This window comes from Triturus cristatus, chromosome 8, assembly GCF_964204655.1.
Source record: "Triturus cristatus chromosome 8, aTriCri1.1, whole genome shotgun sequence".
NCBI classification, from domain to species: Eukaryota; Metazoa; Chordata; class Amphibia; order Caudata; family Salamandridae; genus Triturus; species Triturus cristatus.
In genome coordinates, this window is record NC_140591.1 from 1,648,946,470 (window position 1) to 1,648,971,336 (window position 24,867).

General features: G+C 48.6%; 1 protein-coding gene across 1 annotated transcript in view; it reads right to left on the bottom strand.

Annotated features, from left to right (window-relative positions):
* The window catches only part of LOC146808487 (transient receptor potential cation channel subfamily M member 2-like), a 1,974,138-nt gene that overhangs the window by 1,894,613 nt on the left and 54,658 nt on the right, over positions 1-24,867 (bottom strand). The gene's annotated exons all lie outside the window — the stretch shown is intronic.

Consider the following 24,867-nt stretch of genomic DNA (forward strand, 5'->3'; position numbering starts at 1 on the left):
TATCAATGCCTTTCTCAGGGTAGTTCCGCTTGATCAGTTTAAGACGTAGTTCGGATGCTTGTTTTTTGAACTCCTTTACTTCCGTACAGTTTCTCCGAAGACGGAGGAATTGACCATATGGTAAGTTTACCCTTAGGTGACGGGGGTGGAAACTGTCGAACAGGAGTAAACAGTTCTTCGCTGTTGCCTTGAAATGTGTGGTGGTTTTTAGTCTCCCCTGTTCCGGGTAGATATTGAGGTCCAGGAATACCAAGTTGTGAACCGATACAGTATGTGTACATTTCAGAAATGCGTTCTGTTGGTTAAGCCACAGCATAAATGCCTCAGTTGAGTCTGTGTCACCTTCCTATATGACCAGGACATCGTCTATATACCTTTTCCAGACTTTGATGTGTGGGAGGAAAGGGTTCGTCGTGTGCAGGATCCTGTTCGTTTCCAGATGGTGTACGTAGAGACCTGCTAGTGGTCACCCAGGCCGATGAGAGACCTATCTGTGTTACCACTTATAACACACACTCCAATAAAATCACAAAGATAGTGAATAAACATTGGCATCTTCTCAACAGTTGTGGCTTGAACATCACTAAACCAATGTTCGCACACAAGAGGGGTCGGAACCTCAGAGACATGCTTGTTCACACCAGACCTAAGAACACATCCCGGCCCAGAATTGAAGGACTGCTACCTCCAGTACAGGGTCATCACCCCTGTGGCAATTGCAGCACATGTCACCTCACGAAAAGAAGCAAGCATATTAAATTCCGTAATGGCGATGAGTGGGACCAGAGAATCTTCACTAACTGCAATAGCAAAAATGTGGTCTATTTAATCACCTGCCCATGTGGTCTTGAATATGTGGGGATGACCACCAGACCGATCAAGATACGTGTTGGCGAACATCGTAGCAATGTCAGATGTGGGAGGAGCACTACCAGAATGTCCAGCCACTATATCTCCAGTGGACATGGCATTGATGATCTACAGTGGACAGTGGTTGAACAATTGGGCAGCAAACATGGCCTCCTTGAAAAAGAACAGCGTTGGGTGTTTTGTTTGGGGACCCACATTCATGGATTGAATGATGATATACCATGGAACCAGTTCCAGGTTTGAATATTCTGACTACAGACTGATTAGATATCAGCAATGAGTTTTTGAGCTCAGCATATGTTTCCTTTCCCATACCATTATGAGGTGGGCCTATACCTCTCTCTGCCCCCTCGGTGTTTTCTAACCATCATGCATATCTAGCACCCTACCGGGTTCAGCTAGTCCTTCCTCTCCCTCACTATTGTGAGGTCGGTCGGCCCCCTCTGTTGTTTTCTAACCTTCATGCATAACTAGCACCTAACCAGGTTATCCCTGCTTACATTGGCTGTGAGCCCCTCACTTCAGTGGCCCCTCCTCCTTTCCGGTGAGGTATGTCCAAGCCATTATCTGCCTCCTTGTTTTTGAGCCATTTTACATCATGCTCGCTACCGTTATCCTTAATGCACGATCACCAATATATCGGGTCCTGGGTGAACAACTCTCCCGAGCTGACGTTATTTACCTGTAGCCTCACTAATATCTATTAGGCACTTATCTTAAAATATTTTTTTAGTTGGCGCTCGAGTATTTGCATTTTCCGTATTTTATTTTGCCTCTCTCCCCCTTTTTTTACTCTTTTTTATTATTACGTGCAGGCATACGGATTAGACACCTATACCTTTGGGGACCTTCACCATTCACTCTGGGTTCTGCAAGTCTATTACTGTGACCCGACCGGTCTACTTCCGGTTCTGGGTCTCCACACGCAGAGCCTACGGGTCTCCTCGCATAGGTCGAATCCCCTTTTTTTGGCGCGCTAACCAGTATTGATGTAGGTATTTAAACCCCGTTCCCTCCAGCTCAGTTCCATCGAAGGAGCCGACCGGGGTGGTTTATCTGGCAGGACATTGATCCATGGAGGCGTAAGTACGGCACAGCCGGCTGGTATAGGTAGGGTCATTCCTGGCAGTGTCATTTGTATGACCAATGGGCTACATTTTTCTCTCCCGTTCCTTCCATCATATAGGTAGCCTATTTGGCACTTCCACCACTCGGTCGATAAGCTCATGAGGTTATTTATCTCTTTACAGCAAGTATGTTATGTTTTTGATATGTTCTACTGGCATGGATAAACCCCTTGATTATTGCGGGATCTCAGGAACATAGTTCCATTCTGAATAGAGCGTGTGCTTTATGTTTTTTGTATGTTATGTCTGATGTTTTGTGTCCATTCGTCACACAGTGCCTTCACCACAGATGATGTGATAACGTTATGGATAGCGTTAAGAGACAATTATTTTTCACTTCCTTTTCAGATCACTGTTCTCACACGATGGATTGAACATCTTCCCACGTGATTAATGTCTTTTTACCTCCCCTTTATGTTTTGTTCCTTTTAGGTTAATAGGATTATGTAAGACCGATTGAGGCATTACTACTTTGTAGAGGTTACTTACTTCCTTTTTCATTGATTCATTCACTATTCTTCGTTTTCACACATCACAGTGAGTTGCAGGAAGGGATCCTTAAGGTCCTGACGAAGAAGCATGGGGAAGCTTCGAAACATGTCGACACCATTAGGAGGCATAGCTCATTGAGGCATACACCCTCCTCCCCCTCACTTTTTACCAATACCAGCTCAAACAGCAGAATAAATTTTCCTTAGACCAGAGAGCCAGGTATTTTTTAATTCACTTTTCCATCCACTCCTGACCCTTCCTCTCACACCCTTGCATCACACATAGCTGTCTCAGTAATAACAGTGCTCCCATGCAAACGTAGGTCGTAGCACGCCCCGTCCCGTAGAGGGGCGGGAAGACCCCTATGATGAAGCATGACACCAAGGGCCCTTTTGGTGTGTGAGGGGTATTTAAACAACTGATGTGTATTCTCCATGACTGTGGGATACATTTTGTGTAAGCGGGAGGTTCCTGACATACTATACCTGTGGGTGGATCCCTATGTTTATGTAGACTCAGTGCTCAAACACATCTGCTCCAGTGCCCATCTGTGGGTCGAGAGTGGTTGTTAGTGTAACTAGGGCGGTCTTCTTAAACAACAAATGGTGTATGTAGGGGCATCCAGCTCTGGGATAAAATGGGGAATGGGTCACATGCGGATGCGGGAGGGTTCAAAGAAAGTCTCACGACCCCATGTCAGGAAATATGGGACACCAGGGTGGGTCGATACACTTGGTTAGAAGGGAAAGGGCAACCCCTGATTGTACGGAGAGTAACCACACTGTACTCCTCATGTTTCAGAGGAAAAGGAACACTTCTGATGAGCACTAAAGCTAACAGCAGAGTGATATTATATAATCCAGATATGCAATGGGGTACCGCCTCACAAATGGATTATTATTGGCAATTTGATGAGCATGCCTGCATTCAGCTAGTTCCCAGATGGAGGGGACTGTGTTCCCTGGTCACCATGTACACCACGACCCTGGTTATTCCTTGAGAAGAGCTATCACACCTGTAACAGCACCTGTTAAGAAAGAAGACAACCTTGCTGCACCAATCTCAAGAAAGGAGAGCTGGGGACTATTTTGGGCGGGCACAATTTGAAGACATTCCAGAAGAATTTAGATGTTCATAGAAGCATAGCTCGGGTCAGAGGGGTGATACCCTTTTTCACCCTGCATACAAAAGTCAATGCCTGCTGGAAGATGCTCAAAATGATGAACAGCACTGAACTCGGCCCCAATTCTATCAAGAAAGAAATGGGAGCAATTTGCCTCATGGCAATGCAGCACTGATATGTACTGGACTTAATGACCGAAATTGAAGGACGGGTCTGTGCCATGATTGGAGTAGTCTGCTGTATGTTCATCCCATGGAATGACATGAAAAATGGGATACTAACGCTTGCCTTTCAAGCACTGCAAAGAAATGTGCAATGAGTCAGGACTGTTTTTTGAATTGGTTCTCCAAGATGGATATACGGTTAATATAAATCACTGTTGTCAGTTATCATTATGTTGCTATTGGTATGTGGGGGTTATACAATTGGGGATCACCTGCTGTAAAAAATGCAGTCCTTAAACTGCGAAGATTGCTGGTAATTAGGAAGGTAGTTATTGTCAAAAGCGACCATAAGGAACTACAGGCCACAAATAATGTAATTGTCCAAATGCATGAGTTAAGTAGTGTAGTTGAAGAATCAACTAGAGGGGGGAATGTTAATATGGAAATCAATGCATTCATCAATAAAACTTAAATCACGTCTAATTCAAGTCACATTACACATGCTCCGTGTAGATGTCAACTCACCATCCACAACCACTGCTTTTATTTTTTTACAGTCTGTATACATAATGACTAGTATGATAAAATTATGTGTTATATGCAGGCTGCTCTCCAGCACCGGCTGAAGGATTCTAATGGGCCCTCCTGAGTACCAACTACCCTATCACTGAAGAGAGCTTTGCACAAGGATCAACTAGTAACAACTGTTCAGGTGAAAGGTATTCTATTGTTTGCAAAAAATTGTGACACACATGATATATTTGTTTTGAGCCTTAAAACCCCTCAGTATATTTTATCTCCCTAACAAATCACATTGAGAAAGAATTCTATCATTGGTGTTTTGTATTCTCTCTCTCTCTCTACACTCTTCCAACCACTTGTTTCCTAACAAGCAAGTCTTTCCTAGCCTCATGAAAAGGACTCAAGCCATAAATATGTGTTAGAAGGAACTACAGTTATGGCACACTGTGTTCCCTGCATTATTTCAGACTATGCTTGGTAGACCGTGCAACAGTGCTGTATGAAGGCTTCAATTTTCCATACGATACTAGTCAACACAGCAGTTTCTTAACTTTTTTTTCTAGATAGGCATGATGCAAGCACAGTTCAATATCAAGTCTCCATCAGTGTCCAGGCTGTGACTGTTTATCCTTTCTTTACACAGGTGACACTTGTTGACCACAAATTGCTGGTTCTGGGAAAACATTGCTTGGGATTCACTTTTCAAGATCTGTACGTCAGCTTGTCTCTCTTCTTTCCTGCTATGATCTCTACAGTTTAATTTCCAAAGAGACAGTGTCTAAAGATGCTACCATGTAAAACTATGGCATTCCATGAGGCAGAGCGAAAATCCTCCACTTTCCTCTTCACCTGAAAAACATAACAAAAATGAAAGAGCACTTTCGCTGATGGACCTTTTCTATCAACAGCCACATTCTAGCCCATCACTCATCTAGTTCAGGAAGATATATTTTCTTTTGTTACCTACAGTCCAATAAATGACTTAGGGCCTGATTTGGAGCTCAGTGGACAGGCTACCCTGTCACAAACCTGACGAATAGCCTGTCTGCCATATTACAAGTGCATTATATTTAATGGCACTTGGAATACAGCGGATGAGAAATCCGTCACGTATGCTATGGAGTAGCCTGTCCTCTGAACTCTAAAGCAGGACCTTAAATGTGTATGTGCTCCTTTTTTCACCTATGACACAAGCACTCCCTAAGCGAAGCTCACGTACTCTTACCTTATGGACCCATATACACATAACATCTTATTTGCTCACTGTAAAAATATTAGCTGCTTTTTAAGGCAGGCCAGTCTAATAGAAGCAATATATTAATTTATGCTTTTGTTATCTTTTTTTAGAGTTTACAAAATCTACAAACCAAACAAACAGTTGGAAATCTCCAAACAACAGATGTATAAAAAAAAGTTTGCCTTAAAAATGCTATAAGAGGAGAACTAAAGAAAATTCTAAATCTAAAAACTTAAAACATTTCTTGTTTTCATCAACTACATTTACTTTTGCATATTTTTAATGTTGTCCGTAGGGTATCCTGGGTTCCTGTGGGGCGAGGTATGGGTTTAAGCTCAATAAAATTAGATGTTAATATGTCATTCAAATCCATTTTATTTCAATCAGCAAGTCACTGTGTTATAAAAAACATTGTATAATAAACTGTACCGCAAAGTCAAGACCCTATTAGTATGGATGAACTTCACAAGATGCAATGCTGCTTTTATATACATAATGTATGACCTTTTTGCTGGCATCCACTTTTTGCACAGGTTCATATAGCAGTCTACCTTTTAGTGTGAAGATGCATGAAAATATATATCGAAGAAAAAGCATTGGTTGGTCTGATTACTGGCTATTTTTTGGGGTGGGCGAAGAATTTCAATCCGCAAGCTGAGTTTAAGGAGTTTCACCCTCTCCGCGTAGAGTTCCCAAAAACTCAGCAAAGTGACACGGAATGGAGTTTTTTCTCTGGGTGGCATGCCAATGGTAAGTCTGCGAGTGCTCGCAAGAAAAAATCATAAGCTAGACCCCCTCCCAGCGAGATTTCTCATCGCGGGTGGTCGTGGTATTTAACGACTGTTCGTGTTGAGAAATCTGCCATTTGCATTGAAGAATCTGCCATAGAATGTATACTCGAGTGTCAGAAAGCAGCTGTGTCACTGGTGGGATGCATAGTGCCATTCGCACTGATTTTACAGCACAGTACAAACTTCTGGCACTAAAAATCAGTGCAAACAGTGCAACTTAACAAGCTCACACTGATGGAACTCGTGGAACACAGCAGAGTTTTTACTGGCACTTTGTGGTGTTCCACTGAGTAAAACTCAGTGAACTCAGCACAGGAAATATCTGTATTATACAAAGAACCTCATCCTGGGATAGTTTTAGTGATGTCTTTCGAGTCATCTCATTTAAAGATAGTTTGGGATGACTTTCTCAGATAATTACAGGAATAACTAGCTCAGTTGAAGTCATAAGATGACTTCAAAATGACACCAGGAACATCTTCCTTTTTTACTTGGGTCTACGGCATGTATAAAAACATACCTCTGTTTCTGACATTTTTCCAACATGTGTCTTGCCTCCAAAACGTGGTGTGGAATCGTATTCGGGGTCAGTAAATAATGGGTGAGGAGTTTGTACGCTTTCTCTTTAGCCGTCCAAGCTAAAGCCATGCCTTCCGTGAACCGGAAAGAAGCTTCCTAGGACCGGTTTCTGGCATTTCAGCTGTCTTCAGCCAAGCTTGCTTGAATCCAGTGGCAAAGTGAGCAAGGGACTCACGTATGAGCATACCCTGCCAACTTATGGCGAACAAAGCGGTACAAAAGGTTGTGGTGATGGATGGAGCATCAGAACCAATCAAACACTCACACCCAGTCAACAGATCTGGGTTTCATCCATCACCGTTCTTTAGCCCACTCTGCCACCCCAGTTCAGACATGGCCATGTGCAAATCAGTCTGACCCTGTGCCTCATGGGAACAGTCCAGCCCGAACTGCCAAGCCATGCCTTCCCTGGACCGGAAACAAGCTTCCTGGGACCGTTTTCTGGCATTTCAGCCATCTTCAGCCAGGCTTGCTTGAATCCAGTGGCAAAGTGAGCAAGGGACTCAATTCTGTTATTGAAGCAGTCTCTGTACTGCTGCTTTGCTGGCAGTCACCTTCTCAGCAAGTTTTTTGTGGTCATCCCGTATGATAGCAATATCTGCAGTGAGGAAGCCCAGCTGCTGCTCCATCAATGCGTGAGACTTCCAGATTTCTTGCAAGATGAGGTCCAGTTTGTCCGGCTGTGTGCCCTCCTCAGCGGGAGGTATCATATTAGTGGATGTGGTAGCTGAGGCTGCGCTGGATTCCTCTACGTCCTGATTCCTACCCTATGTGCGTCCCATGGTGTCGCTAAGCTAGTGCGGGTATCAGGTGTGAATTTATGATGTTGGTGCGCTCCTGACGAGATGGGCCATCGGATGTCACCCGTGCAGGAAACATGCTCTCCAATGCTACCCCGCTGGAAGGCCGGGCCCCCATCACACTAATGGACGATGCGCTTCGATGGGAGTCTCCTCCGGTCGTTCCAGAATTAACCTTGTCAGTGCAGTTGGGGAGTGTACCAGGGCACCTCGGGAACGTTGTCCTCACCACAGTGTTCAGATAACTGGGGGTGGTGAACACCCACATCTCAAGAGGTGTGCCCCCCTGCTATGAGGGCCGGGGGTCACTCCTACCACAGGCCCGCAACTTGTGTCGGATGTCTTCAGGGTGTGCTATTCCTGTAGGGCCGGGCTGCTGCAACAAACAGTCTCTCTGCCCAAGAATGCAGGGTACAGGTGGCGCAAGCTCTGATTTCCAGAACACTATTCTGGGCACTGCTATATGTATTCCAGGCGGGGTCCTGTACCTCAGGTCATCACAGGTGGGTCCAGTCGTACTGCTACAGCTGTTGTGGCATTCACCTCTGTGCAGTCCCGGCACGGGCCTCCGCTACCACCACGGGGGGCTGCCTGCCCCGCTCGCAGCCCGCTTCAGACAGTATGTGCAGACCAGGACATGCTCCAGCTCTACAGTCAATATTTGTGCCAGCTTGCTCTATACGCATCAGGTAGTTCTGCGCAGTAGGTCATTCAAGGTAGGTCCCCCTTGAATCAAAACCGGCCTTGGCAATGAAGTGGGTGTGCAGCTGGTGGTGACCCTTGCACAGAAAAGGATGATAGGCAGCAATTAGTTCCCGCTCCGGACTTCAGCACAGCAGGAGCCGTCTCTGGGCAGCAGTCTCCAAGTGTATTCATCTTCAGTGGGGCATTGCAGCACAGCTCATTGCCAATACCCTCCCGGGGCAGTAAGTCCACCCCAGGGATTTTGCCCTTTCGGGCCGGTACAAGAGCGACCTCCAGCAGCGCCGGGGGGAGTCAAATAAGCTTCAGGGCCACAGTGGAGGGCAGCCTGGACGAGACTCCTCAGGTCAAGGCTAAACGCAGTGAGTCAGCAGCAGTGCAGCTATGTGATTAACACAGTGCAAGTACGGCCCATCCTGGCGTACCGCTGTCGAGTGCTGCAGTGTTCAGCAGGGATCCGCGGCACTCCACACTCCCCAGACCACCTTGGGGGCAGCAATATGTCTTTGAGGCTCTCCATTGCCGTGGTCCCAGCAGCGACAGTGTTTATAAGAGCGTTGCTCCGGCGGGCCCTGTAATCCATGATGCTGCATGGCAGCAGTGGCTGCGATACGCTTCGGATCCAGAGCCGCAGGCCGCAGCATCCCCCTGCTCACCTCAGTACAATCGCCAGCGGTTGCTCAGCATGGGCACAGACTTCTCCTGCGTCTGTAACAGCCAGGGAGAGACCGGTTAAGTATTCCAGCTCACCTTGCAGTCAAAGAGTGGTTTATCCTCCTTCGTCAGTAGAAGTCGGAGCCGCCATTTTAGTTCAAGGCAAGCCGCCGTTCACGTCCCCCGTATCGAAGTCAACCACCAGCGTTGTGTTACTCCGGGATATCAATCGATGCCGCAGGGCTTCCTCAGTTGGCTGCAGTATCTTAGGGGCCTGGATGCCACACCTGTGGAAGTATTACGGCACAGTCCGAAAACCCCCTCCTGGGAAGCTAATTTTCTAGGCCATTCTTCTTTTGCTTTCTTAGACCCTCAGAGGTAGTAGTATGTGAAAAGAGTTCCCCCATGATAACTGCTTCTGCAGCATCCCACAACCCGCCTTTGGAGACCTCTGCATTGTAAAGTTCCGAGAAATACTGGTCAAGGGCCTCCTTATGCGTTGCCTGACCAACACATCCCTTAGTGCAATTGTATTCCTTGCAAGGTCCTGATTGTTGATGGTAGGTTTAGAATATTTCGAAGTGTAGACACACCAAGGCGTGACCTGTTAAGGTTTTCATGTCATTGTTGGTGTGGATAATATTTGTTGGGAGAATTCTTGGAAGTAAGAAAGAATTCAATGCATTTGTCGGATCTATGAACGGTAGAGTAAAATGTATAGTCCCACTCTCCTTGGTTTTGTACTCCCCTCTATCTTCCATATCGAGGTCTGTATGCCCTGCAGAAGGATCTAGGGACACTTTGACTCATGGGGAGGGCGGTGCCGGCCGTTGGTGGGGTGAAGAATGGTATTAAAGTCCCAACCCATAATTAAGTTACCTTTGGTAAAGTGAGCCATTGTTGAGAAAAGATCTGCATGAAAGGAGTATTTGTATTCGTTAGGGCATATATGGAGAATGCATCAGGAGGAGATTGTCTGATGAGGGTATTAAGGCCTTGAGTGTCCCAATCAAGATGTTCGGATGTTCGTCATCGCATGGTATGATGAATTCTTAGCAAGATTGAGGTGATTCAGAGTTGGAGTCCCTCCTGCTTTGGGAGCTACGTGGGGGAGCGAGTGGTGTAAACGATGGTAAGTGGGTGTGACAAACTGCGAACCAGAGCAGAGGTGATGTGGTTGGAGTGTACTGGATAAACCATTAAATGTTGTTGCAAAAAGATAACAAAGCATTTCACATTACAAATGTCCAAGTTCAGATGCAGTTCATCTGGTAATGTAGTGTGAGCTAGCTCTGGGTAGTTATAGGGGAGCCCCCACCAAATTGCCCTGGGATTCCAAGATACTATTCTGATGGAGGCATTGGAAATAGACTTCAGACAGTCAGACAGAGGAGAAGTACAGGAAGGGAGCCAGCCCAGTATAAAATGGCGAGGGGATACCACCCAAGAAGGTTTGTGCTTCAGAAATTTCCCAGACATCTTGTGTGCCTTTGTAGGTGAACAGGAGGTTGAACGGGAGTCCCATCCTATATCCTATATCCTCTCAGCGAGGGTTTGTAGTGATCAGAGCAAATTCCCTGCAGCATGCAAGGGTAGCTGGCGACACATCCTGGAAAAGAACAATGGTAGAGTACTGAAAGGTGATTAGTTTCTGTTGTTGGGCTGCCGAGAATGTGGAGAAGACCTGTTAGAGTTATCCAGGCACATTGATGCATGGTTGACATCCTGTAGGATGTGAAAAAAAGGTCTCTAGGAACACCCATGATGTGAATGTTGCTTCATCTACAGTGATTTTCGAAGTCCTTCAGTTTGTCTGTTAATTCTGTGCATTGCGATTCCAAGGTGACCAGCCATCAGGCGATGTCTTCCTGGTTGTGTGCTATAGTAGTGATGTCAATCTCAACTTAGCCATGGTCAGTTTTGACTGTTTGGATAGAGTGTTCAAGTTTTGCAATAAGCTTATTCACATCTTAGACACATCTCTCCGTGGAATTCCAGCAAGAGTTCTTAAATGTCAACTTTAGTGGCTGAAGCTTGCATATCAGCATCTACAACTGTGGGGGATCATTTTAGAGATATCCCCCTAGACCTTTAGTGGTCTGATGTTTGTCTATTTTCTGGGGTGCAGCAGATTTTGATGGAGGACGCCTTGGCCTCTTTGCCTTTTATCATAGCCATTGATAGCACCTCATAGTGTTAACAGTGCATCGCTTAGGGGCTGCCGGTGTGTCAGGAGCAATGAAGGGGCTGCAGGGACCTCAGGCCACAGAATGTGGTGAGGGCTAGTATGCCACCTCACTGAGACATGCTCCTAGGGCCGCTAGGAGTCTGCCAGGCAGATGATCACTGGAGATCAGTAAGAAGAGGTCCTGATTCTGGGGAAGTTCTCAACAAGTAATCCGGCCAGCATATCTCCCAATCAGGCAGTGCTATATGGGAACGCGATAGTGGCGTCTGAAGGCGGTATATCGATGGGTGCAAACCCCTTTCAATGCTGTGGGATGAGGGGTGGTGTGCTCTGCTGGTAAGCCTCATGGGAGGCATAAGATAGTTGTAGCATGCTCCGAGAAGGATGTGGTACTGTGGTAAGGGCTGGGGAGCTGCTGTTGGAGGATGCAGAGCAAGCAGGATTGCTAGGGGCTGCCATTTTGTGCCCGTGGTGCTGTGGGCCATTTCGGCTGGGGGAATACTGTTGGCGCTGCATGCCTTCATGAGATGAACTTCTGGTTCTTGTCCTCAGCATTGGTATGTGGCTTCTGTGGTGTGGAGTGCTCCGTTCCCCATCATGGAGCTCCGCTGATATGGGCGGGTGTGGCTGCTGCCATCTTGGATGCCGAGTCACGGGCCATAAGAGCTTCTGGTTGCCGACAGGAGAGTAGGGAGAGACATCCCATGAAGGGCTAGTCGTTAGAGGACTGCTGTTGTGTTGGCCACGGCGAAAGCTCAGTTATTGGAGATCAGACAAAACATGCCATCCTGGGTTCGCACCCTGGCCACGCCCCCAAAACGTGTGATCTGATCCATGGCAGTTGAGTTTTGTTCTGATTTGCAATCAACTAAAAAGAATGAAGGAGGAGCTTGAATTGGGAGAGATCTGAAGATTAGGGTTTTCAAAAGAGAGGATGGTTTTATCTCTGGTGCTTTCTCTTGAAATATCTGCCTTCTGAATCACTTTGGTCCTGCCTCCTCCATCTGTTCAGCTATCATCAAGGATTGCTTTAGAGCCTTAGCAGAGGGAGCACTGGGAGAGTGAAATCTCTATTGTGTGCAGCACATATAAAGGTTATCAAGTGCCGCAATATTAGGACTTTCCTAGGTTTATCCTGCAGCTTAGTGGGCACTGACCAAGTCCATCTTGATCAGCCCTGGCTTGGTCTAATTTGCCTTTTGTTGGCAGTTGAGTGAGTACTTGCTTCATGTCTCAAGTCAATTGGTGTTGATGTTTAGGGGGATTGTTTGTGATAGCTTGCATTGTGGGTGTTTGCCTATGCCTCCCTTTCTTTATTTATTAAGGGGTTAAGTGTTGTTTAGTCTGTACGCTATCACCTTTTCAATGTTTACTGCAGGGCTCAAGCCTTGGAAAAAGCCATGGTGCCTTATTGAGGCTTGAGCTCACACACCGGTGTTTATGGCAGAAATGATGCCTCATCTGGTTGTAACTCTGGCAAAGCACAACTCAAGGGTCAGGCCATTGTCTCCACTCTGTCTACCATATAGATTGGAGATCATCACCATCTCTTCCCAGGCTATTGTGTACTTGGGACAGGTGAAGGAAGATACAGTGATACCTTATTAACTAGGGATATTGAGGAGTCAAGCTGCTCTATCGATCAAGGCGCTGTTACCAAATTGCATTAACAGCTAGGGCAAGGTTTATTTTTTATAAACTATATAGTGTCCTTCAGATAACAGTCCTTTCTCTTAAGGCTTTTTTTGCTCCCTTCCTCCACCCATCTTGATACTGGGAGAAGAGAAAATTACCACTCTTCTGGGTTTTTGCTTTTTGATCACCTGGTTTTCGACCTTTTACTGTGGGGGTGCCTCATAATCTGTGGCTCACACACTGTAAACTCATGGTGAAAGGACTGTACGTGTTTACCACCAGAGCCCGCCTTTTAAGATAAGGCCGCTGTGATGCAGCGAGTGTAAGAGGCACTTGGCTGGTTACATGTGAACACTTGTGCACACGAGTAAGGGCTGCGTGTGGGAGACTCCTGTCATGCACATCCTAATAACTGTGCACAATTAGCCTGGTGAAGAAGGGCTGTGCAGGATTGGATATTGACCTGTGGTAGGCCTCATGATGTTAGTGTACACTCATAGGGAAAGTCACTTTGGTTTGTCTGCAGTGTCGCTCCATAATACACCTATGGGGAAGGTTACCTTAGAGTGTAGCTTCACTCCCCTTTTGCTTACAGAGACCAGTGACATATCAAATTTGGGCATAACCCATGCAGGAAAATCAATTTTGCAAGTTCCAAAAAGATCTCAGTATAGCTTATGGCTTATCCAGGATTTTCTCCGGCTCAGCTCAGAATCGGAGCTCAGGTCTTTTGTCACCCTGCTGTGCCAAGATAATTAATTTTTTTCTAGCAGCAGGAATAAAGGTCTCCCCACACAGAGGGAGCAATTAACAGTGTTTGACTCAGCTCCCGAGGAGGAAAAGTGTGGGGCAAAATGTTCTGCATCAATCAACTGTCACACTGTACCAGGGATGGGCCTGCTCAATCAATCAATCAATCAGGGGTTGGTGAAGCGCGCTACTCACCCGTGAGGGTCTCAAGGCGCTGAGGGAGGGTAGGGCAGCTCCAGGTCAGTCGAAGAGCCAGGTCTTGAGATCTCGTCTGAATGAGTGCAGGTTAGGAGAGCGCTGTATTCCTAATGGGAGAGAGTTCCAAGCTGTGGCAGCGGTGTAGGAGAAAGCTCTTCCTCCTAATCTGGCTCGGCGGATGCAGGGGACCTCAGCCAGGGCAAGGGCCGCTGAACGGAGGTTTCTTGTGGGTGCGTGGAAACTCATTCTGTCTTTGAGGTAGCAGGGTTCGATGTTGTTGAGAGCTTTGTAGGCGTGTGTGAGTAGTTTGTAGGTGACCCTCTTCTCGATGGGGAGCCAGTGGAGTTCTCACAGGTGAGGGGTCATGTGATCATGGCGAGGTGTCCCTAAGATTAGCCTGGCAGCTGCGTTCTGGATCGTTTGGAGTTTACGTAGTAGAGATTCGTTGATTCCTGCTTAGAGGGCGTTTCCGTAGTCTAGCCTGCTTGTGATGAGAGCATGGGTGACTGTCTTTCTGCAATCGGGGGGAATCCATTTGAAAGTCTTCCGTAGAGTCCATAGGCAGTTGAAACAGGTGGTTGAGATGGCGTTGATTTGACGGATCATGGAGAGGGAGGAGTCTAGGATTATGCCGAGGTTAAGTGCGTGGTCTGTGGGAAGGGGGGGCCGAGGGCAGGTGGCCACCATGAGTTGTTCCATGCGGTGGGGTGGGGTCCGAAGATGAGAACCTCGGTCTTCTCGGAGTTGAGTTTAAGACAGCTGTCCTTCAGCCAGGTGGCGACGTTCTTCATTCCCTCTTGAAAGCTGAGTCTGGTATCTTCTGGGTTTCTGGTGAGGGATAGGATTAGTTGGGTGTCGTCGGTGTAGGATATGATGTTTAGTCCGTGTCGTCTGACTATGTTGACGAGGGGGGCCATGTAGATGTTGAGCAGGGTGGGGCTCAGGGGGGAGCCTTGGGGGACTCCGCAAATGATGTCCGTGGGTTCGGAGAGAAAAGGAGGGAGCCTAAGTCTCTGAGTCCTGTTGGAGAGGAATGAGCGGATCCAGTTGAGGGCGGTTTCCTGGATCCCTGCGTTGTGGAGTCTGGTGGCCCGTATGCCGTGCGATACGGTGTCAAAAGCTGCGGAGAGGTCCAGGAGAATGAGGGCCGTGGCGTGGCCCAGGTCGAGCAGCATGCGTATGTCGTCAGTGGCGGTGATTAGGGCTGTCTCGGTGCTGTGGTTGCTCCGGAAGCCGGATTGGGAAGTGTCTAGGATGCAGTTGTCTTCGACGAAAGTGGTCAGTTGGGTGTTGACGAGTTTCTCTGCTACTTTGGCCGCGAAGGGAAGGAGGGAGATGGGCCGGTAGTTCTTTAGGTCAGTCGGGTCCGCCGATGGTTTGACTTCTGCGCGTTTCCAATCTGGGGAGTAGGTGCCCGTGGACAGGGAGGAGTTGATGGTGTGGGCTAGCTCTGGAGCGATGGCCGGGGAGGCTCTGTGGAAGATATGGGGGGGGCAGGGGTCCGTGGGGGCTCCTGAGTGAGTTTTCTTCATGGTGGTGGTGATGAGATCGATGGAGGTGGGGGACTAAGTGGTGATGGTAGGCATAGTGGAGTGGTGGTGAGAGTGGATGTATTCGTTGGTTCGTTGAAGTTGACGTAGAGGGTCATGATCTTATGGTGGAAGAAAGTGCTTAGCTTGTTGCAGAGATCTTGGGAGGGGGTGATGTCTGAGGCTGCACAGGTGGGTTTGTTGAGATGAGTGATGATCTTGAAGAGTTTGCTGCTGTTCTTTGCGTTGGCGTTGATCTTTTCGCTGATGAAAGTTCTTTTGGTGTCTCTTATCAGCTGGGGGTAATTCCTCATGGCGCTTCTATAGTCTGCGTGGGCTGCCGGGGTCTTCTGGTTCCTCCATGATTTCTCGAGGCGTCTACAGGTGCGTCTGGACTCGAGGAGTTCCGTCGTGAACCAGGTGGCTTTTGGAGGCCGTATGGTGGTAGCTTGTCTCAGGGGAGCTAGTTTATCTGCGCAGCTGGTGATCCACCTGTGGAGTTCCGCTGCGGCCGCTTCAGTGTCGGTGAAGGAGGTGGGGGGTCCTGAAGGAGGGTGGAGTTGAGGAGTTCTGCAGATATCTTGCTCCAGGTTCGTCGAGGAGGGTGCGGAGCTATTCTGGGTGCGGCGCCGGACGTGAAAGTGAAATGGAAACAGTGGTGATCGGTCCAGGTGTGCTGGGAGGTATGGGCCACTGAACAAAGGAGGGAGCCCAAACTTCTGGAGTCAACACAGGAGGGTGCTCCCTTTGAAGAATTGGTGGGAAAGGCCCTGGCAGTGATGTCAGCGAGAGGCGGAACTGAGGCCCCCAGAGCAGATGTGGCAAGTGACTCCTAGGTGACACCATTTCAAATTGTCCCAGAAGGCTGTGCTGGAAGGTTGGGCCACAGGCACAGAAGTGATGTGGCCCCCCAGGATAGGCCAAAGGGGTCTCACTTCTGGAATCCACTGCCCCCACTTAAAATGTCTTTCACAGGAGGAAGAGCTCTCTCTTAGTTGTGATATTCTGCTGGACAATGGGACTGGAAGTGGCATTCATGGACAACTGGTAGGAGCAACCCCTTGACATCCAACTGGACCTAGGACTCTGAGTTCAGTTGCCCCCATGACCAGTAGGGCTCTCACCAGAACCAGAGAAGCTGGGCTTCTGCACCAAGAAGAGAGAATCCCTAGAGGAAACTAAGAACAAAGGATGGCACAGGGAGCCAGTGGAACCAGCCCCCTACAAAGTTAACCGCCTTGGAAGCCAGGAGGCCTGGGGAAAGTGCTTCAAGGTGCAAGGGCTCGCAACCAGGAGCAAAATGAGTAAAAGAGCAAGCGAAACAGCACAGATGTAAGCAGGAGGAGGATTTGACCTTTGGCCCCCCCAGAGAGGCCTGAAGCATGTGGAGCTCCACTACCAGAGGATTCGAATCCCATGAGGTGGGCCAGAGCCTAAGGGTAGCCCTTTCATCTTTGAAAGCCTTTGAGGCGGGTGTGTTTAGGGGGACACTCCCCAGAGTGCCCAGAAGCCCGTTGATTCAAACCCCGGGCTGTTTTTCTCCTCTGGGACCTATCTGTGGGCCCCACCAATCAAGCAGCATCGGGGGAGCACTGTTGTGTCCTCCCAAGAAATCCTCAAAGGACCCGGAATCCGCAACACCAGGCCCCTCAAATTGCAGCCAGCAGAGGAGCACTGTTGCGCCCCCAAGGGGTGGTGGGCTTGCCCCGCTTCACGTGCCCATGTCTAGGGGCAGCAGGGTGGCCAAAGCTAAGAAATTGATCTCTGCCCAGAGCAGAGGGTAGAGGAGAAGAACTACTGGCTCCCAGGGCAGCACAAGGAAGTGATACATGCACGGTGGGAGGACTCCCTGGGCTGCCCCCAATATCCAGAGGCTTGTGGGTGCCCTGGTGAGATTGGGCACAGCCAGTTAAAAAGAAACCGTAGTGCGGTCAGAAAAACAAAAAAAATAAAAAGTCATCAGCTCTCCCGGCACAGCAGGAGATCCCCTCGTTAAATATTGACTGCCCCTGGAGAAGCACCAGAATACCCTCCAGGGCTGAAACTGACACAGACCTTTCCTGCTTCTTGGGGTGGGCCCCAGGATGGCAGGCCACCCCCAATTAATGTAAACAAGCATGGAGGAGTTGCAGGAACATCACAGCCCCCCACAAAAAGGCAAGAGAATTTTTTTAAAGTACCCAGCCTAGGTTTAGAGAGTCAATGAAGAGATGACTACCCAGGACATTCTTCAAAGTTTCAAGCTGTCCCTTGGTTGGAGCATGTGCTCTTCGGTTGGGAATGCTGCACTCTCCAAGGGCTAAGGTTTTGATCACAGTCAATGTGGCCTGAAGGTGTCTAAAATGTTGTAGGCACTGTATAGGTGCTCTTTAAGGGAAACGCTTATGATTGCCTGCCTTGTGAACAAAAGGTAAAGCTCTCTAGGGCCTGTTTTATTAATTGTGTTTCTATTAGTTAAAATTATAGAAAAAACACACAGACCTATGGGTAGTTCACTTTGTAAATGATCTATTGAAATGTTGACATTGACTATTGATCTAAGTGCATCTGCTGTACTAACATTAACAAGTGCAGTCACATGTGTTTTTTTATTATTGCATTTACTACTAAAATGAGGATGTTTTGAGATTTGGTTTGCTGCTTATGAACATTTGACCAAGTCAATGTGCTTACCTGATGTGGTTCTAGGACCCTTTCGGGGGTCAGAGGTGATTACGCAATAGCATCAAAAGGTATTTGCATCAGTCTTCTGTATATTTGTAAATTATTGCAGTGTTGAGTAGTTCATGTGTATTAAATGTACTTTTCCTTTTTCAAAAGAAAAAGTACTGACTGGACAATAATTTATTGAGTGTTATTACTGCAAGCCAGAGAATGGTGGTTACTAGTCAACTCCACCTTCCTCCAGGAGGCCTTGGACTGCTCTGCTCCACTACACTGAGAGAGTCGAACGTTACCATGAGGTGTTTGGTTCCCATTGGAGGGCAAATGTGAAGCCATTACTTGTGCTGACCACAGAACTAATTGCCTGTTTCCTTACCAAGGCATTCACAGAGACAGTCTGGTTTCTGCAGTACACTCTTCAGTAATGACACACAACAAGAAAATGGGACAGAAGACCCCACTGAACTCCCTAAAACTATCCCTCTTTGACATTAAGCAGCTCTCGGCAGGTTTCTCATGTCCACGCTGTTATCAGGATACCGCGCTATCTCTGGGGAAGAGCGTTACAACAAACAAATGATGGACGGAATGTTGACAATGCAGACATTCTCCCCCAGTCAAGAGATCTGGGTTAAATCCATCGTTCTTTTGCCCACTACGCCACCCCAGTTCAGACATGGCCATATGCAAATCAGTCTTGACCCTGTGCCTCATGGGAACAGTTCAGCCCGAACTGCCAAGCCATGTCTTCCCAGGACCGGAATCAAGCATCCTAGGACCGGTTTCTGGCTATCAGCCGTCATCAGCCAGGATAGCTTGACTCCAGTGGCGTAGTGAGCACGGGTCCCACGTCTGGGAATACCCATCCCACTTAGGGCGAAAAGCGTTACAACAAACAAATGATGGACGGAATGTTGACAATGCAGACATTCTCCCCCAGTCAAGAGATCTGGGTTAAATCCATCGTTCTTTTGCCCACTACGCCACCCCAGTTCAGACATGGCCATATGCAAATCAGTCTTGACCCTGTGCCTCATGGGAACAGTTCAGCCCGAACTGCCAAGCCATGTCTTCCCAGGACCGGAATCAAGCATCCTAGGACCGGTTTCTGGCTATCAGCCGTCATCAGCCAGGATAGCTTGACTCCAGTGGCGTAGTGAGCACGGGTCCCACGTCTGGGAATACCCATCCCACTTAGGGCGAAAAGCGTTACAACAAACAAATGATGGACGGAATGTTGACAATGCAGACATTCTCCCCCAGTCAAGAGATCTGGGTTAAATCCATCGTTCTTTTGCCCACTACGCCACCCCAGTTCAGACATGGCCATATGCAAATCAGTCTTGACCCTGTGCCTCATGGGAACAGTTCAGCCCGAACTGCCAAGCCATGTCTTCCCAGGACCGGAATCAAGCATCCTAGGACCGGTTTCTGGCTATCAGCCGTCATCAGCCAGGATAGCTTGACTCCAGTGGCGTAGTGAACACGGGTCCCACGTCTGGGAATACCCATCCCACTTAGGGCGAAAAGCGTTACAACAAACAAATGATGGACGGAATGTTGACAATGCAGACATTCTCCCCCAGTCAAGAGATCTGGGTTAAATCCATCGTTCTTTTGCCCACTACGCCACCCCAGTTCAGACATGGCCATATGCAAATCAGTCTTGACCCTGTGCCTCATGGGAACAGTTCAGCCCGAACTGCCAAGCCATGTCTTCCCAGGACCGGAATCAAGCATCCTAGGACCGGTTTCTGGCTATCAGCCGTCATCAGCCAGGATAGCTTGACTCCAGTGGCGTAGTGAGCACGGGTCCCACGTCTGGGAATACCCATCCCACTTAGGGCGAAAAGCGTTACAACAAACAAATGATGGACGGAATGTTGACAATGCAGACATTCTCCCCCAGTCAAGAGATCTGGGTTAAATCCATCGTTCTTTTGCCCACTACGCCACCCCAGTTCAGACATGGCCATATGCAAATCAGTCTTGACCCTGTGCCTCATGGGAACAGTTCAGCCCGAACTGCCAAGCCATGTCTTCCCAGGACCGGAATCAAGCATCCTAGGACCGGTTTCTGGCTATCAGCCGTCATCAGCCAGGATAGCTTGACTCCAGTGGCGTAGTGAGCACGGGTCCCACGTCTGGGAATACCCATCCCACTTAGGGCGAAAAGCGTTACAACAAACAAATGATGGACGGAATGTTGACAATGCAGACATTCTCCCCCAGTCAAGAGATCTGGGTTAAATCCATCGTTCTTTTGCCCACTACGCCACCCCAGTTCAGACATGGCCATATGCAAATCAGTCTTGACCCTGTGCCTCATGGGAACAGTTCAGCCCGAACTGCCAAGCCATGTCTTCCCAGGACCGGAATCAAGCATCCTAGGACCGGTTTCTGGCTATCAGCCGTCATCAGCCAGGATAGCTTGACTCCAGTGGCGTAGTGAGCACGGGTCCCACGTCTGGGAATACCCATCCCACTTAGGGCGAAAAGCGTTACAACAAACAAATGATGGACGGAATGTTGACAATGCAGACATTCTCCCCCAGTCAAGAGATCTGGGTTAAATCCATCGTTCTTTTGCCCACTACGCCACCCCAGTTCAGACATGGCCATATGCAAATCAGTCTTGACCCTGTGCCTCATGGGAACAGTTCAGCCCGAACTGCCAAGCCATGTCTTCCCAGGACCGGAATCAAGCATCCTAGGACCGGTTTCTGGCTATCAGCCGTCATCAGCCAGGATAGCTTGACTCCAGTGGCGTAGTGAGCACGGGTCCCACGTCTGGGAATACCCATCCCACTTAGGGCGAAAAGCGTTACAACAAACAAATGATGGACGGAATGTTGACAATGCAGACATTCTCCCCCAGTCAAGAGATCTGGGTTAAATCCATCGTTCTTTTGCCCACTACGCCACCCCAGTTCAGACATGGCCATATGCAAATCAGTCTTGACCCTGTGCCTCATGGGAACAGTTCAGCCCGAACTGCCAAGCCATGTCTTCCCAGGACCGGAATCAAGCATCCTAGGACCGGTTTCTGGCTATCAGCCGTCATCAGCCAGGATAGCTTGACTCCAGTGGCGTAGTGAGCACGGGTCCCACGTCTGGGAATACCCATCCCACTTAGGGCGAAAAGCGTTACAACAAACAAATGATGGACGGAATGTTGACAATGCAGACATTCTCCCCCAGTCAAGAGATCTGGGTTAAATCCATCGTTCTTTTGCCCACTACGCCACCCCAGTTCAGACATGGCCATATGCAAATCAGTCTTGACCCTGTGCCTCATGGGAACAGTTCAGCCCGAACTGCCAAGCCATGTCTTCCCAGGACCGGAATCAAGCATCCTAGGACCGGTTTCTGGCTATCAGCCGTCATCAGCCAGGATAGCTTGACTCCAGTGGCGTAGTGAGCACGGGTCCCACGTCTGGGAATACCCATCCCACTTAGGGCGAAAAGCGTTACAACAAACAAATGATGGACGGAATGTTGACAATGCAGACATTCTCCCCCAGTCAAGAGATCTGGGTTAAATCCATCGTTCTTTTGCCCACTACGCCACCCCAGTTCAGACATGGCCATATGCAAATCAGTCTTGACCCTGTGCCTCATGGGAACAGTTCAGCCCGAACTGCCAAGCCATGTCTTCCCAGGACCGGAATCAAGCATCCTAGGACCGGTTTCTGGCTATCAGCCGTCATCAGCCAGGATAGCTTGACTCCAGTGGCGTAGTGAGCACGGGTCCCACGTCTGGGAATACCCATCCCACTTAGGGCGAAAAGCGTTACAACAAACAAATGATGGACGGAATGTTGACAATGCAGACATTCTCCCCCAGTCAAGAGATCTGGGTTAAATCCATCGTTCTTTTGCCCACTACGCCACCCCAGTTCAGACATGGCCATATGCAAATCAGTCTTGACCCTGTGCCTCATGGGAACAGTTCAGCCCGAACTGCCAAGCCATGTCTTCCCAGGACCGGAATCAAGCATCCTAGGACCGGTTTCTGGCTATCAGCCGTCATCAGCCAGGATAGCTTGACTCCAGTGGCGTAGTGAGCACGGGTCCCACGTCTGGGAATACCCATCCCACTTAGGGCGAAAAGCGTTACAACAAACAAATGATGGACGGAATGTTGACAATGCAGACATTCTCCCCCAGTCAAGAGATCTGGGTTAAATCCATCGTTCTTTTGCCCACTACGCCACCCCAGTTCAGACATGGCCATATGCAAATCAGTCTTGACCCTGTGCCTCATGGGAACAGTTCAGCCCGAACTGCCAAGCCATGTCTTCCCAGGACCGGAATCAAGCATCCTAGGACCGGTTTCTGGCTATCAGCCGTCATCAGCCAGGATAGCTTGACTCCAGTGGCGTAGTGAGCACGGGTCCCACGTCTGGGAATACCCATCCCACTTAGGGCGAAAAGCGTTACAACAAACTAATGATGGACGGAATGTTGACAATGCAGACATTCTCCCCCAGTCAAGAGATCTGGGTTAAATCCATCGTTCTTTTGCCCACTACGCCACCCCAGTTCAGACATGGCCATATGCAAATCAGTCTTGACCCTGTGCCTCATGGGAACAGTTCAGCCCGAACTGCCAAGCCATGTCTTCCCAGGACCGGAATCAAGCATCCTAGGACCGGTTTCTGGCTATCAGCCGTCATCAGCCAGGATAGCTTGACTCCAGTGGCGTAGTGAGCACGGGTCCCACGTCTGGGAATACCCATCCCACTTAGGGGGAAAAGCGTTACAACAAACAAATGATGGACGGAATGTTGACAATGCAGACATTCTCCCCCAGTCAAGAGATCTGGGTTAAATCCATCGTTCTTTTGCCCACTACGCCACCCCAGTTCAGACATGGCCATATGCAAATCAGTCTTGACCCTGTGCCTCATGGGAACAGTTCAGCCCGAACTGCCAAGCCATGTCTTCCCAGGACCGGAATCAAGCATCCTAGGACCGGTTTCTGGCTATCAGCCGTCATCAGCCAGGATAGCTTGACTCCAGTGGCGTAGTGAGCACGGGTCCCACGTCTGGGAATACCCATCCCACTTAGGGCGAAAAGCGTTACAACAAACAAATGATGGACGGAATGTTGACAATGCAGACATTCTCCCCCAGTCAAGAGATCTGGGTTAAATCCATCGTTCTTTTGCCCACTACGCCACCCCAGTTCAGACATGGCCATATGCAAATCAGTCTTGACCCTGTGCCTCATGGGAACAGTTCAGCCCGAACTGCCAAGCCATGTCTTCCCAGGACCGGAATCAAGCATCCTAGGACCGGTTTCTGGCTATCAGCCGTCATCAGCCAGGATAGCTTGACTCCAGTGGCGTAGTGAGCACGGGTCCCACGTCTGGGAATACCCATCCCACTTAGGGCGAAAAGCGTTACAACAAACAAATGATGGACGGAATGTTGACAATGCAGACATTCTCCCCCAGTCAAGAGATCTGGGTTAAATCCATCGTTCTTTTGCCCACTACGCCACCCCAGTTCAGACATGGGGTGGTGTAGTGGGCAAAAGAACGATGGATTTAACCCAGATCTCTTGACTGGGGGAGAATGTCTGCATTGTCAGCATTCCGTCCATCATTTGTTTGTTGTAACGTAAATCTCTGGGGAAGAGGGCAGAAGGTAGTGGTCTTTCTATGGGCAGTATAACTTGATAGCCTCTGGTGAAAAATAGACTCCTCTGAGACACTATCACGTCGTGGAGGCTGAAGAACCCAACCTAACTGCATTTCTAAACACGTCTCTGCACAGCATTGTGATGGAGGTAGTAAGCGTTTGACATTGATATGTATGCCTCTGAAGGGTAATCATGTGTTAGGATCTCAGAAGCACCAAACTATGGCACACAATTATGATCCAGAAGGAACCTTAGTTCTGAGACAGCACTCACCGACCACCGACGACATTTGATAAATCCTGGATCAAGGAGTAACAGTGGCCCTCATCCTCCTCAACCTCTCCACAGTCTTCAACACTATCTCTCACAACACCCTCATTAGAGGACTCCACAAGATTGGCACACAAGAATCCACTGTCAATGGATCTGTTCCTTCCTCACAGGAAGAACCCAAAGGGTCAGACTGCCACCCTTCACATCAGAGAGCAAGAAACTGATATGCGGTGTCCTACAGGGATCGTCCCTTGGCCTGACTCTTTTCAATGAATACATGACATCGCTCACCAACATCATCCAATCACAAGACATCGCTGTCACCTCCTATGCGAAGACACCCAACTCATCCTCTCCCTGATGGATAAAACAAACACCACCATAACCAACTTCATTAGCAGAGTGAGCATAGTAGCAGACTGCATACAAACCAGCTCTTGAACAAGACGGAAGTATTGGTCTTAAGCAACAAGACCTCCCCCTGAAATTCCACCTGGTAGCTCTTGGAGCTAGGTCCAACACCCACACCCACAGACCATGCAAGAGATCTAGGGATCATCCTAGTTGACAAGCTCAACATGACAGCTCAAGTCAAAGCAGTGCACACTCCTGCTTCCACATCCTACACATGCTGCGAAGGATCTTCAAATGGTTGCCTCAGAGGCCAGACTGACAGTAACACAAGCACGCATCACCAGCAGACTGAACTACGGCAACACTCTCTGCCCTGGAATCTCCACACAACTCCTACACAGATTCCAGACCATCCCAAATGCAGCTGCAAGGCTCATACTCAACCTCCCACACCCCCCAACATCACACCGCACCTCAGGAAGCTTCACTGGCTCTTCATTCACAAGGGCAGCCAATTTTAACTTGTCTCGCCACATTGAAAACCATACACAACAGGACCAGAATA